Source organism: Halichoerus grypus, chromosome X, assembly GCF_964656455.1.
Source record: "Halichoerus grypus chromosome X, mHalGry1.hap1.1, whole genome shotgun sequence".
In the NCBI taxonomy this organism is placed as follows: Eukaryota; Metazoa; Chordata; class Mammalia; order Carnivora; family Phocidae; genus Halichoerus; species Halichoerus grypus.
This window is the reverse complement of record NC_135727.1, coordinates 4,617,386-4,630,737: the sequence shown is the minus strand read 5'-3', so window position 1 is coordinate 4,630,737 and position 13,352 is coordinate 4,617,386. Positions and strand designations below refer to the sequence as shown.

Here is a 13,352-nt window from a genome sequence, read left to right as displayed (position 1 = left end):
CTCATTGACATTTACAGGCCCCTGGCAACACCGGGCCCACCTGGATAACCTAGGCTAGTCTCTCCATCTCAGGGCCAGCTAACTGATAACCTTAATTCCCTCCGCTACCTTAACCCCCCTTGCTGTGTAAGCTACCGTATTCCCAGGTTCTGGGGATTAGGAGGTGGACATATTTTGGGGGAGGGGCATTATAATGCTTACTGTGCCTCAGTCCTTCCAGCTTCAGATGGCGGGTGAATGCAGGCTGAGAGAGGTCGAGACTCTGCTAGGCTGTCCCGTCACCAGCTGTACAGTTACTTTAGGTAAAGGCCAGCTCCGTCCATTCCGTGACATCTCAGAGAAAATCTAGCCTTCTAGTTGCCTCTGGCTTTGCCCCCGGTTCTGGCTATCCTTTCTATCCTTGCATCTATCCAAAGCCAGACCATGTGCTTTCAGTTCCCTTGGTCCCTAAATGGAGGAAAGGGAGCTGTTTACTGGGGGTATGTGTGCTGAACCCTATACTCTCTAGCATCCCCACAGCCTTATAAAATTGATAGGGTTTTTTTTTTGGTTTTTTTTTTTTTTTTGGTCATTTTATAGATGAGACTAAGGCTCGGAACCAGGAGTGCTTTTATAAAGTAAGGTCACTTCAACAAAGACTGTCTGCTATGACCCAGACCTGTGCCAGCCGTTTTTTATTTGGAAACAGAAATGAGTAAAACAGTGGCCTCCTTCAAGGAGCGCCTGGCCTAGAGGGAAGACGGTTCGGTCAACGGCTAATTCCCACGCAGGGTGCCGCCTGCTCTGACAAAGGATGGGAGGTCAGGGAGGAACTTCTCGGGAATGCCGTCAGAACGGAGTCTTGAAAGTTAAGTAGGAGCTCGGTCACATCTGTCTTTGGAGAAATGCACGTTCAAACCACACTGAGATACTATCCCACACCCACGTATTGGCAAAACTTTTAAAAGTCTGGCAATCCTAAGCATTAAAGAGGTTGTGGGCCCATAGGAATTCTCATACACTGCTTTGAAGAGCAGTTGGCATCATCTGGTAAAATTGACGCCTACCCTCTGATGTAGCATTTCCACTCTCAGGCATATAGATGCCCTTGAGAAATGAGAACTTCTATGCACCAAAAGACATGTACAAGAATATTCATTGCATTGTCTCTAATGCCCCCCCCAAACTTGAAACACCTCAAATACCCATCTACAGTAGAACGGATGAATTGTGGCGTATTCACACAATGGAATTATACGCACCCAGGACGAATGATCAAACCACAGCTACATACAACACGGATGACTCTCATAAGCTTGTTGGTTGAAAGAAGCCAGAAACAAAAGAATATATACAATAGTACTCCATTCGTCGAAGTTCAAAACCAAACAAAACTCTTGTTTTGGCGTGTATACATGGTAAAACAACAAAGAGAAGGGAACAGTACAAATCGAAGGATCTGGTACAGAACCCAAAGAAAGTTGGTGTTCCCGGATCGTAAGGTGCACGGGACTGGGAGAGGATCGAGACGTAGGCAGGCGCTGGTCAAGGAACTCCCTCCGGGCCACGGTAAAGAACGGGTATTTCCTTCTTTAGGTCATAGGAGCCACTGAAGGGGTCCACTGGGGCAGGGGAGGGACGTGATAAAAAGCGAGCCACTGTGGCAGCCAGTGGAGGGTGGGTTGCAGGGTGGCAAGACTGGGGACAGGCCGGTTGGAGGCTCTTGTAGTTGATCAGACGTAGAGGACCGGGCCTGGAGTGTGGATGAGTAGAGAGGATATCAGGGTGGAGGAGCAAATGGGGGCAGTGCTGAGGCCTGTTTGGGACATGCTGAGCATACTGTATACAGAAAAACAGATTTGCGGATAAAATCACCCAGTAGGGCCCCTGGCACGTGGTAGGTGCACAACAGATATTTATCTGAATGCATGAGTCAGTGAATGAAGGAAGGAAGGAAGGAAGGATAGACAGGGCCACGCTGCTCTTTCTAGAGAGTTGAGTATAAAGAAAGAAGAGAGATTGGATCATAGCTATTGGGAGAGTAGACCAGGAGAATGTGCCTTTTTTTTTTTTAAGATTCTACTTATTTGAGAGAGCATGAAGGAGCACAAGCAGGGGGAGGGGCAGAGAGAGAGGGAGAAGCAGGCTCCCCGCCGAGCAGGGAGCCGGACACGGGGCTCGATCCCAGGACCCTGGGACCATGACCTGAGCCGAAGTCAGACACTTAACTGACTGAGCCACCCGGGCGCCCCAAGAATGTGCTTTTTGAAGGAAGAGACTTAAGTGTATCATCTATGGGGAGGAAGGAGTTGGTGGAGAGCAAGAGATTCAAGGCCCCAGAGTGGGCATGAGCCCCAGGATATAGGCAGAGAAGGATTTGCCTTGAACAACAGAAGGGACTTCTGTTTCTCAGCTGTAGAGGAGGAGGGTTGGTACAGATAAAGCAACATTTGTGGAGGGGTGTGGTAGCAGGATCACGGCTCCCCAGAGATGTTCACGTCCTAATCTCCAGAACCTGGCAATATGTGAGGTGTCATAGAAAAGGGAAATTAAGGCTGCAGCTAGAATTCACAGGGCTAATTAGATGGCCTTGAGTTGGGGAGATCATCCTGGATTATCGAGGTGGGTCCCCAAGCATCCTTAAAATTGGAAGAGGGCTCACCTCACCATTGCTGGCTTTGAAGATGGAGGAAGGGGCCGTGAGCCAAGGAATGTGGCGGCCTCCAGAGGCTGGAAAAGGCGAGGAAATGGATTCACCCCCAGAGCCTCCGGAAGGTACACAGCCGTACTGACACGTTGATTTTTGTCCAGTGTCAGGCTTCTGACCTACGCGTAGAACTGCATGAGAATAAATGTACGTCGTTTGACCCGATTAATGTGTGGCAATTTGTTATAGCACCAGCAGGAAAAGAATACAAGGAGGATACAGAATCTGGGGAGAGGAGGAGGACCATGCCTGATTAATTCCATTTTCTTAAGCAACATCTGCAATATCAGAGGACTGTCAGCAAATTCAAAATGGCCCAAAGCAGAGGCGGAGGAAGATGAAAACGTTCCTGAGAAGCAGGCTCTGTGGTATGTAGTCCAAATTGACTTCCCCAGTAACCGTCACAAATCTCAGGCACCAGGCTTATGGCGCCCCCAGGTGCTTGACAGAAGCTAATGCAATACTCTAGAGGAACACATCTTCATCCTCAGCCTCTAGGAATTCTCACAAATCATTTTCCAAGGAACGTGAACAGTTTGCAATAAAAAATAGCAAAGATAGAAAGCCCTCGGTGAAAACCAACGGAAAAGACAGATAGCAGGAGAGGACTTGTACGGGCTCGTGAGAGCCAACGGTGAGCCTCTCCAGCCATTCAGTACTCCATGATGTCAGGATAGTGGTCTGAAACTGGCCAGGGTGGAAGGATTTATACCACAGAAATCAGCAAATGCTACAAATCAGGGTGGTCGGTTGTTTTTTTTTATTTCAGAGAGCTGATAATTAAAACTTTATCAGCACACCACTGGGTGCAGGTTATAAAATTACTGTGCATATTATCTTTAAAGAAATAAAATCAAAGTGACCTTGAGTTTAGGAGTGAGTATTTAGATACAACACCAAAAGCACAACCTATGAAAGAAAAAAATTGACATGATGGACCACATTCGAATTAAAAACATCTGCTCTGTGAAACACACTGTTAAGAGAACGAGAAGACAAGGCACAGGGTGGGAGAAAATATTTGCAAAACACGTATCTGATGATATCTGATATCATTAGGTTTATAGGAAAATCGGGCAGGAAGTACAGAGAGTTCCTAGGCACCCTTCACAGAGGATAAACCCACCCTCCACTGGCTGGAGTCCACTGGGGCAGGGGAGCGACATGATCAAATGTGGGCCACTGGGAGAGAAAGGGGTTGCCCTTCCCCTGCCGGTGGGCCTCCTTTCCAGTGGGCCTCGCCTGCTAGCCTCCTGCAAAGCACAGCTTCCTCCGGGGCTTGGCTCGTGAACACGCAGCATCTTCCGTACTGGCTCCTGCATGTATTAAGCAGACCTTTTATTTTCGGTACTCTGATGCTTTGACAGCTGACCCTTCACAGGGTTATACAATTCCCAGAGACGGTGAGTAACTGTCTTGCAAACACGCTTTACAAATGTAAACCAACCAGTCCAGAGCCCTTATCCCCAACCACCTCCTTTGTCTAAAGGCTTTCACACTCCAGGCCCCTGTCCCCCTGCTGTCATCACCCCCAGGGCCAGGTACCAGGCAGCTACGGACAGCCCGGATGGCCCAGAGCTGGCTGAAATTACTCCAACCAGCCAATCCTCAGCCTGTTTGCCCTGCCTCGCCCCTCCCTTCCCTTAGAAACCACAATAAAGGCTCTTGCCCCCGGCCCCCCTCCCCGCCTCGTGACTGACCCTGGTGCTTTTCCGTGTGGCCTCGAGTGGCGTGGCATGTCCCCTCCTTTTGGGATCTGTGAATATAACAGTCTTTTCAGGGGCCATCATCTCTTTACTTACTAGTCAAACTCTTGTTACTCCAATCCCGTTAGCAGTTCTTCCTGTTGAACTCTCCCTGTTCAAGCGACCCCGTGGTTTCAGTCTCCTGATTAGTCCCTGACTGGTACAGCCTACTGGGTCCCATAATCATTTGGAATCATGTTTTCTTCATGGAATGTTTGACAGGGGAAGTTGTGGTTTTTGTTGCTGCTTTGCAATAGGGACCAAGCATCTGTTTCCAGAATGTCATACGAAGTAAAAAGGGGCTGAACAAAAGTGTAGAATTTCAGTGGGCGGCCATCTCCAGAATTAGAAACATTCCCAAACTGATTGCACATCATTATAAGGATGACTCGTACCTCTGCCACGCATGATTAACTGAAAGTTGAATTTTGGAATGCTCTTTATACGGCCGATCTTTGTAACGGGCCAGTGTCCTGTGCTCTGGAACTGAGTTTGAAGAGTTTAGAAAATAATTACCACCATGAGAAAAAAACGTAACAGAGAATCTGTAGCTTTATGTTTTTGCCTTTTTATAGCCAATGTCCACAACCGTGTAAAAAGAGAATTTCAGGAAACTTATAAAAATACACATAAGATAAAAATAAGCAAGTTCATCAGGGAAATGAGAACACAAAAGCAGGAACAATAGATGAGGTAAGCAGATAGAATTCAAGCTTCAAGATCTTAGACACTTACCAGAAGCGTGTCACATATGTGTTTCTAAAGTCTTCAGCCAAGCACAGATGACACGATTGGTTTTGTAATTCACAGCGTCCCTCAGCTAAAAATTAAATCAGTTGTTCCAAGAAGAACAACTCTTCCTGGTACGGAAACCAGGGTGGCTTTCTCTCATTGTTCACCCAATCCACCGGATTTCCTCAAGTTCCATTTTGTCCCCCTCGAAAACGAGTAATCTCCGTATGGCCACAAAGCCTAGTACAATGTCAGACGCATACTAAGCACTCAGTAATGTTTAAGGGAATGAATGTATACATTTCTACCAATTTCTATGAAAAACGCAAATGCTTCCGCCACAAGGTTCTTGGAAAGTAATAACGCAATGGCAAACGGCAAGAGATCCGAAGAGGCCTTGGAATTTGAATGCATTTTTGCAATTTCATTTCCAGGGCCCATGCCGGCTTGGAAATCCAGTGTTCTCCCCACTGACACATGAATGTCTGTCTTAGGTCAGGCAGGGATCCGAGCGCGCGTGACGCCCTGCAGAAGAGCTCTCAGGAGAAGGGGCTGGCAATCCTGCCGAGAAGGGGGTGCTGGGGCGCCCTTAGCAGCCGACATCCCCGCAGCCAGGGCCTGGGGGCCGAGGCGACCAAGTGAGTCTGCTTGGAGCTCAACGTGGTCCACATCATGAAGGACAAGTGTTTATAGTTGTCATTAAAGAATAATAGCTTATGTCACGCTCACCATGTGCCGCCCACTGGCCTAAGTGCTTTACGTGTATTAAGATCCCTTGAATTGCCACAGCAAGACCAGGATGAGCTGTGTTAGCCGTGGTAGTGGCAGACGAGGAAACCGAGCACAGAGAAGTCACTCGCCCCAAGTTAGCCCCGTGCTGGCGGGTGGAGCCGGTTTTGAACCAAACCGCGGTGGCCAGGCCAGGAAACTTGCCCCCGGCCCCCCTCAGAGTCTCGTCAAAGCGAAACACCGAAGAATACCTTTCTCATCCCTAAATTAACACATCTCCCCTCCTCACTGTTCACTGCCTGTAAATTTCAGCCCCGAATGACAGCAAGCCAATGATCCATGCTATTTCAGAGTTGGGAAGAGAAATGGGTGATCCCTATATAATATCTGATATTTTAGCTTATATTTGAAGATGGATAACTTTAGCATTCACAAATTCATAACATTCACAACAGATTGTCAAACCCTCCACTGAAGGTCTTGCGAAGGCAGATCCGGCCCTTCTGCTCCCCAGTCTGCCCTGGGGCCGGAAAGCGCTGCGGTCATAGGTGGCAAAGGAATCACGTGCTTTTCTTCCCACTTGCCTGAGCCTCGTGGGGTAGTGTTCAGAATGAAAAGAACCCCTCCAAACTCTGCACAACGAACAGGTCAATGGAAGGCCTAACATTTGCTCTGGAAGCTGGAGGCTGATGTATAAAGTCCCTACTTGGCAACCATATGCTGCAACGAAACCCTTGTGTGCTTTGGTTTTGGTTTTGGTTTTGGTTTTTTTCATGCTATTGGTGCATGCCGTCCAAAAGTCTGGGAGTAACTGGTTTGAACTCGGTGTCTCCCTTTCTTCCCCTCTGTATGTATCAATTTGACTGGGCCACAGGATGTCCAGATACCTGCTGGTGTTTCTGGAGGAGACTAACAGTTGAATGGCCAGACTGAGTAAAGAAGATGGCCCTCCCCTCGGCGGGTGGGCACCCGCCAATCCACTGAGGGCCCGAATAGAACAAAATGGCTAAGATGAAACTCCTCCTGCCTGACCCGTGAGCTGAGACATCCCTCTTCTGCCTCAGTGCTCCTTGTTCCCCAGCCTGCAGATGGCAGATCTGGGACTTCTCAGCCTCCAGAATCGCGTGACCCAATTCCTCATAATAAATCTCATTATACAGACAGAGAGAGACTCTGCCTCTTTGGAGAACCCGACTACATGCTGTAGCCATTTCTCAACCCAATTGTCCCCCTAAAGTGCTCTCATCAATTCCACACCATCTTCACTGCCGAATCCAGGGGACACCTCTCTGCCCCATCTGACCAGTGTCTCGGCACCACTTGACACTCTAGAGCATTCCTTCCCACTTAAAACTCTGTGATCTTCGCCCCCAGGATGCCTCTACCCTGGCTCTTTCCCTGGTCTCTGAAGATGACTTTCTCTCTTCCTTTGGATTCCATGATAATCTCATCTGCTGGACCTTGTCCTGACTGCTTCAGTGTGGCTGCCTTAAGGGGGATTTATGGAGTGAGGCAGAAAGCATGTCTCTGAAACATGCTCGGCAGGTTGAGGCCAGTGGAGTCGCCCGAGCTTTGGAAGTGTGGGGTCTCTGGGTAGCAGTTGACATGGGAAGGAGAGCTTTTGTAGAGCACCTGCCGTAAGACTGAGGACATTTCATGTCAATATCAAAGAATGAGTGGTGGTAGAGATCACGGGGCACAGAGCCAAAGCCTCCCAAACCACCCTTCAGCCCTGTCTGTAATTTTAAACTGATGGCTGAGGCCTTCTGGATAAATTTGGAGGCACAACTAAGTAATCTGTGGCATTTCCTAATGCAGCTGATGGAGGCACAGGAATTAATAACTCCACTCATTTAGCTGTACTTACTTCAAGTGTCACTGAGAACATCAACCTCACAAAAGGACCTTCGGACCCTGTGTTGGCTCATTTTATGCGTCAAGTTGGGTAGGCCATAGTGCAGAGGTGTTCAGTCAAACACTAATCTAGATATTTCTGTGAAAGTATTTTGTTTATGTGATTAACATTTAAATCAGCAGACTCTGAGTAAAGCAGATTGCCCTCCAAATGTGGGTGGGCCTCATCCAATCAGTTGAAGGTCTTAAGAGCAAAGACTGAGGTCCCCTCAAAAAGGAAGGAACTCTACTCCAGACTCTGACTTCAGACTCAGGTCAGGCCTGCTACGTGCTGGAATTTCCAGTCTGCTGGCTGACCTGCAAACTCCAGACTTGTTCACAATTGTGTGAGCCAATTCCTTAAACAAAATCCCCCTTTGTCTTTCTCTCTTTCTGTCTGTACCCACAGACACCCTCTATGGGTTCTGTTTCTCTGGAGAACCCTGACCTGGTATCCTTGGTAGACATTCTGGTCCCCCCATTTTGTCCGTGCCTTAATCCCTGAACCTGTGAATATGTTATGTTACATGGCAAAGGGGGGAATTTGCAGATATAATTAAGGTTACAGACTTTAGGCTGGGGGGAGTATCCTGTATCATTCAGGTGGGTCCTATTTAATCACATGAGTCCTTAAAAGCAGAGAACTTTCTCTGGCCAGCAGCAAAAGAGATGCTTCAGGAGGGGAAGCCAGAGAGATCAAAGAATAAGAGGGGCTCGACCCACCACTGCTGGAAGGGGGCCACATGGAAAGCACAAAAAGGAATGAAGGCAGCCTGTGGGAGCTGAATGAGCTGGATTCTTCCCCAGAGCCTCCAGAAAAGAGCCCAGCCCTGCCAACACCTTGATTTCAACCTTGTGATACCCTAAGCAGAGGACCCAATTGAGCCCACCGGGACTTTTGACCTACAGAAACCTCGAGAAAGTAGATGTGTGTGGTTTAAGCTGCTAAGTTTGTGGTAATTTCTTATGGCAGCGATAGAAGATGAATTCAGTGCCTAATACTGTGTTGAGAAAAGTCTTGAAACATATATGTAGACAAGCCAACATTTTTAAATGTGGCTAGATGGTGCTTCTGGGATGAATGGGGTTAATGCTGAACTTGTTACAAACCTGGATCCGAGGCAGCAATGTTTTGCAAGGACACACAGAACCTAAGTCCATCTGTTGCCACATTTATCAGGAATTGCTTTGGGCTAAACAGCACAATAATAGACACAAAAACGAACACCACGAACTGAACACACTCCCAGGGCTGGAGCCACAGACAGCACCAGGCTTTGCTTTATGATGCGGACGGCCTCTACTGTTGCCTACAAAGACTGGATCCAAATCTTACTGTTTTAAACTGCCATTAGGACCCCTCCAGACAACGGGACCATTTCTCTGCAGGGGCACTCATGTGTTGTCCCACAGAAGATGAGATTTGCTCATTCCTATAGCAAAATGATCTTTTTGAGAAACTCATTTGATAAGGAATCCTCAGGCCCACTTTCATTTGCTTGATTCCTTTTCCAGAAATGAAAGTGGTAGCCTCATCCATAGTTACCACATTGTGGAGCTGAGGATTAAATTTCAAAGAGTTTCTCTGTTTTCAAACTTTATGAAAATGTACCAACTCTTTTGTTACCTCTCTCTCTTGAGCTCTAGACCCCTGTGACCAACAGTCTATTGGACATCGCCACCTGGATAACCCATCGGCACCTGTCAAGGCCACGCGCATCATTGTGCAGGTCGTGTAGGGCACAAGGGGGTCACACCCAAGGGGGACCATGCATGGACCCCTGGCTGCATGTGGAAGGAAGCTGATGGGGGTGGGGGCGTGGGCCGGACAGCAAGAGCAGTATTTGGGTACCTACCGCTGCACCAAAAAACATCTCAAAACCTCGGGGCTCAAAACACCACTTTATTTCTCAAAAATCTGTGGTTTAACAGAATGAGTCTTCAGCTTCACCGGATGTTGGCTGGACCGCTGGGAGGGCTAGAAGGCCTGAAATGTCCTCACTCACATGGCTGGCAGCTCGTGCTGGCTGCTGGCTGGGGAACTCAGCTGGGGCTGTGGGCTGGGAGCCTTGGTTCTCTTCCACGTGGGCCTTTCTGTGTGGCTGGTTGGGTTTCCTCACAGCGTGGCCGCCGAGTTCCAAGAAAGCATTCCCAGAATCCGGGGCAAAAGTTGCAGCTCCCTGAAGGCCAAGCCCCGGAAGTTACATAGCATCCCTTCTGCCATGTTCTATTGGTCCAAAGAGGTTATGGGAGGGGACATAGATTCTACCTTCTGATATAGGAGTGGCAAGGTCACGTTGCAAAAGAGCCTGTGGAACGGGGGCTGTTACTGCAGCTGTCTTTGGAGGGACTGTACAATAGCATTTCTCCAAGGGCACTGAGCCCTGCCTGTACCAGAATCCGGCACAGAGTGCGAACTTCTTGACGTCTAACATAACAGATGCTCCATGTCTTGGCCCTGTTGGCCTCTAGTTGACCTTCTCACTCGCCTTGTCTGACTTTATGCTCCAGCCATAGGAGATCTCTTAGAGTTCACTTGCACATAATCTGTTTAACCAGCTCCACACCATTGTCCATAACTGTTCCTTCTGCCTTCAACGACTTGAAGATTCAGCTTTGCGTGTACTTTCCTCGGAAGCCTTCCTAACCCCTCTCCTCCCACAGCCCTGTCGGCTTTGCTGCCACCATGGCACTCACCAGCAGGTAATGTCACTTGACTGTGAACTTCTTAGGCAGCAATATGTCTGATTGCTTCTCTGTCCCAGAAGTCCTATGTTTGCTTAATGGAATTGGAAGTCTAACAGTGTCACAGTGAATTCCTCAATGGCCTAATCCTCCTTGAAGAATACAGTACTGAACATGTTTAAAATTTCACCATTTTCTTTCTGACACATCTCAGGGCAGCTAGGATGCTTGCATACAGTTCTGGAGGCTGGAAAGTCCAAGACTGAGGTTCAGTTCCTGGTGAGAGCCCTCTTCCTGGCTCACCCACAGCTGTCTCTTACTGTGTCCTCGGGCCTTTCCACAGTGCTTGCTCACGGAGAGAGTGAGACCAAGCTCTCTGGTGTCTCTTCTTATGAGAGCAATAATCTCATCATGCCAGGGCCCCATCTTTATGACCTAATCACTCCCAAAGGCCTCATCTCCAAATACCATCAGTTGAGGGTTAGGGCTTCAACATAATGCATGGGGTTTGTGTGTGTGGACAGAAACATTCAGTCTGTAACAGTGGATTAAACATTTAAAACCAGAGCCCGTAGGAGATGAGTCTCCCAGTGTGTCTGGAGATCTTCCTATGCTTCCTCCCAGCCTCCTCACCTTGTCACCCTTTCACCCCAGGCCCACCCCCTCTTGGGTGTACGATGGCTGTGGGGCTTCCGGGCATCACATCCTCATCCTCAAGGTTCAGTTCTAAGTTATCAAGCTGGCAAAGCAGGATGGGTCTGAGATGGGAATGGGCATCTCCCCGTCTACAGGTCTGCTTTTTTTTTTTTTATCAGGGTCATAGCTCTGCTGTCTGTACCCAGGGAAATCACAACAAAGGGCTTAGTCATGATTGCCATCCCCACCCCTAACAAAATCAGGGGTGAGTTGAGAGGGGATGAGCCTTCATCATCAGATATTGGCTGGATTTCCATAGCAACAGAAGTTATATGTTACTCTTAATATAAACCAGGGGCGGAAGTTCCGAGGGCGGCATCAGAACACTCGGTGGCCCCACAGATGGCGGGGAGGTGGGTTTGTGGGAGGGAGGAACGAATGGCGTGGGGAGAAGCTGCTAAAATGTCTGCAGTTGCTCGTGCCTGGAGACCACAAGACCATGGACGCCCGGGGGCCTGGGCTGCCCTCACCTCACAACTTCCCTGGGCAGGGAAACCGAGGGGAAACACATCGTTTTTGATTCCTGAATGTCCCCCGACTTCTTTGCAGCCCGGCACCTCCCTGGCCCCTCGGGCCGTCGCGGGCTCCGGGCGCCGGCGGCTTGGGCCCAGGTGCGGCTCCGCGGACGGGGGCGCGGCCCACCCCGCGCGCCGCTCCCCGCCCCCCGCCCCCGGCCCCGCGCGCGGCCTTGTGGGTAGCGCGGGGCCGCCAGGTGACAGCTAATGGCGGCGGCCGCCTGAGCCGGCGGGCGGCGCGGCACGGCGCGGGGCGGGCCCTTCCGGGCGCCGCTCCCCTCTCGCTGCGGCTTACCCGCGGCGGCGGGCCCGGCGCGCCATGGACAGGCCGGTGGCGGCGGCGGCGGCGGCGGCGGCGGCGGCGGCGGCGGCTGGCAGCGAGGGCGGCGGGGGCCCGGGCCCGGGCCCGGCGGGCGGCAGGAGGCCCCCTTGGGGCGCTGGGGGCCCCGCCGCCGGCTCCCGGCAGCCCAGCGTGGAGACTCTGGACAGGTAAGCGGGACCCGGGCCGCCGCGGTCCCCGCGCCCCGACCCCCGGAGGCCTCGCGCGTCGCGCCGGCCAAGGCCGGGCGTGCCCCCGCTCCGTGCCCTGCCGGGTACCCCCCCGCACGCGCTCCCCGAGACCCCGGACCCTGCCCCCACCTCCCGGGGCCGCGCACCTGGCTCACTTCCGCCTCGCGGGCTGGGGCTCCCTGCGCCCCTGAGGGGCTTCGCAGCTGTCAAATCTTCTCAGTGCGTCTTCCCGTCGCACCTTGGAAGGCGCCTCGCTGGCCTTGCCGCGGCCACGGAGCCTTTGGGAGGAAATTTCACCCGGACTCTCCTCTTTTACCGTGGCCTTCCCTCCCGGGGTCGGAAGACCAAAATCCCGCCGCCGCTGCTGCTTGGGGGTCTCTGATGTTGGGGTTGGAAGTGGGGACTGGAGGACGCAACCCCGTGGGTATTGCAGCCCGTGCAGATGGAGGCAAAGTTACCCTGATTTGGAAAGCTGGGATGGAAAACTTCCAAAGTGCTCCTGATGCAAGAACACACAATCGTTTATTTCAGTCTTTCACACTTTGAAGGAACCCGGTTCATTGTTTTCGTGAACACAGAAGCCTACTACTGCTTCTTAGGCAGTTGCAGAGCCAGTATAAATCAGAAGTAGAAACCGACCGTGTCCAGCTGGAAGGGCCACCCTAAGGCTCCGAGGATGAGCGATGGGTTGGTTATCCCGTAGCCCGGACTATCCAGTTTTCCCACGTCTTGGCTATTTCGCTGACACGAGAGTGCAGTTAGGCAAGAGAGTGTTGTAAGGCAGTTTGGTCAGTTTCAGATGCTCATTCTTGCCGGTGTTAGTCATAACAGAGAGCTGAACTTTTGGGAGTTTCCCGAAGCATAGCAACAACAAGAAACACTCCTTTTGTTTCTACCTCAGTGTCATTACAATGTATTTGTGCAAATTAATCACCCGAGTGGTCGGCTTCACTGAGAACTAATCACAGCTAAGATAGTACTTGGAATGGTCAGGATTCCACTCATTTGCACATAATTCTACAATGTGCGGGGGCTTGGAGAGTTAGAGAATAATACAAGATGGCTTTTGCTCTCTGGCTTACCACCTAGTGAAGAATACGAACAAACCAGCAATTTAAATCGAATGTGCTGAGTGCTAGGGTAGAGGTACACACAGAAGTA

General features: G+C 50.5%; 1 protein-coding gene and 1 long non-coding RNA gene across 8 annotated transcripts in view; one reads left to right on the top strand and one right to left on the bottom strand.

Moving 5' to 3' along the window:
• Positions 1-3,727: 3,727 nt before the first annotated feature.
• Positions 3,728-13,021, bottom strand: LOC144380490 (uncharacterized). The gene is made up of 3 exons (XR_013444657.1): positions 12,338-13,021; positions 4,387-4,442; positions 3,728-4,002 (listed from the first exon to the last, which is right to left on the bottom strand). It is a non-coding gene; the product is annotated as an uncharacterized LOC144380490 (long non-coding RNA).
• MTMR1 (myotubularin related protein 1) overlaps positions 12,017-13,352 on the top strand; it is a 61,534-nt gene continuing 60,198 nt past the window's right edge. For all 7 annotated transcript variants that reach the window (XM_078064514.1, XM_078064512.1, XM_078064511.1 and 4 more), the window contains exon 1: positions 12,017-12,170. The gene's annotated coding sequence lies outside the window, so the exon portion shown is untranslated. The remainder of the gene's footprint in view (positions 12,171-13,352) is intronic.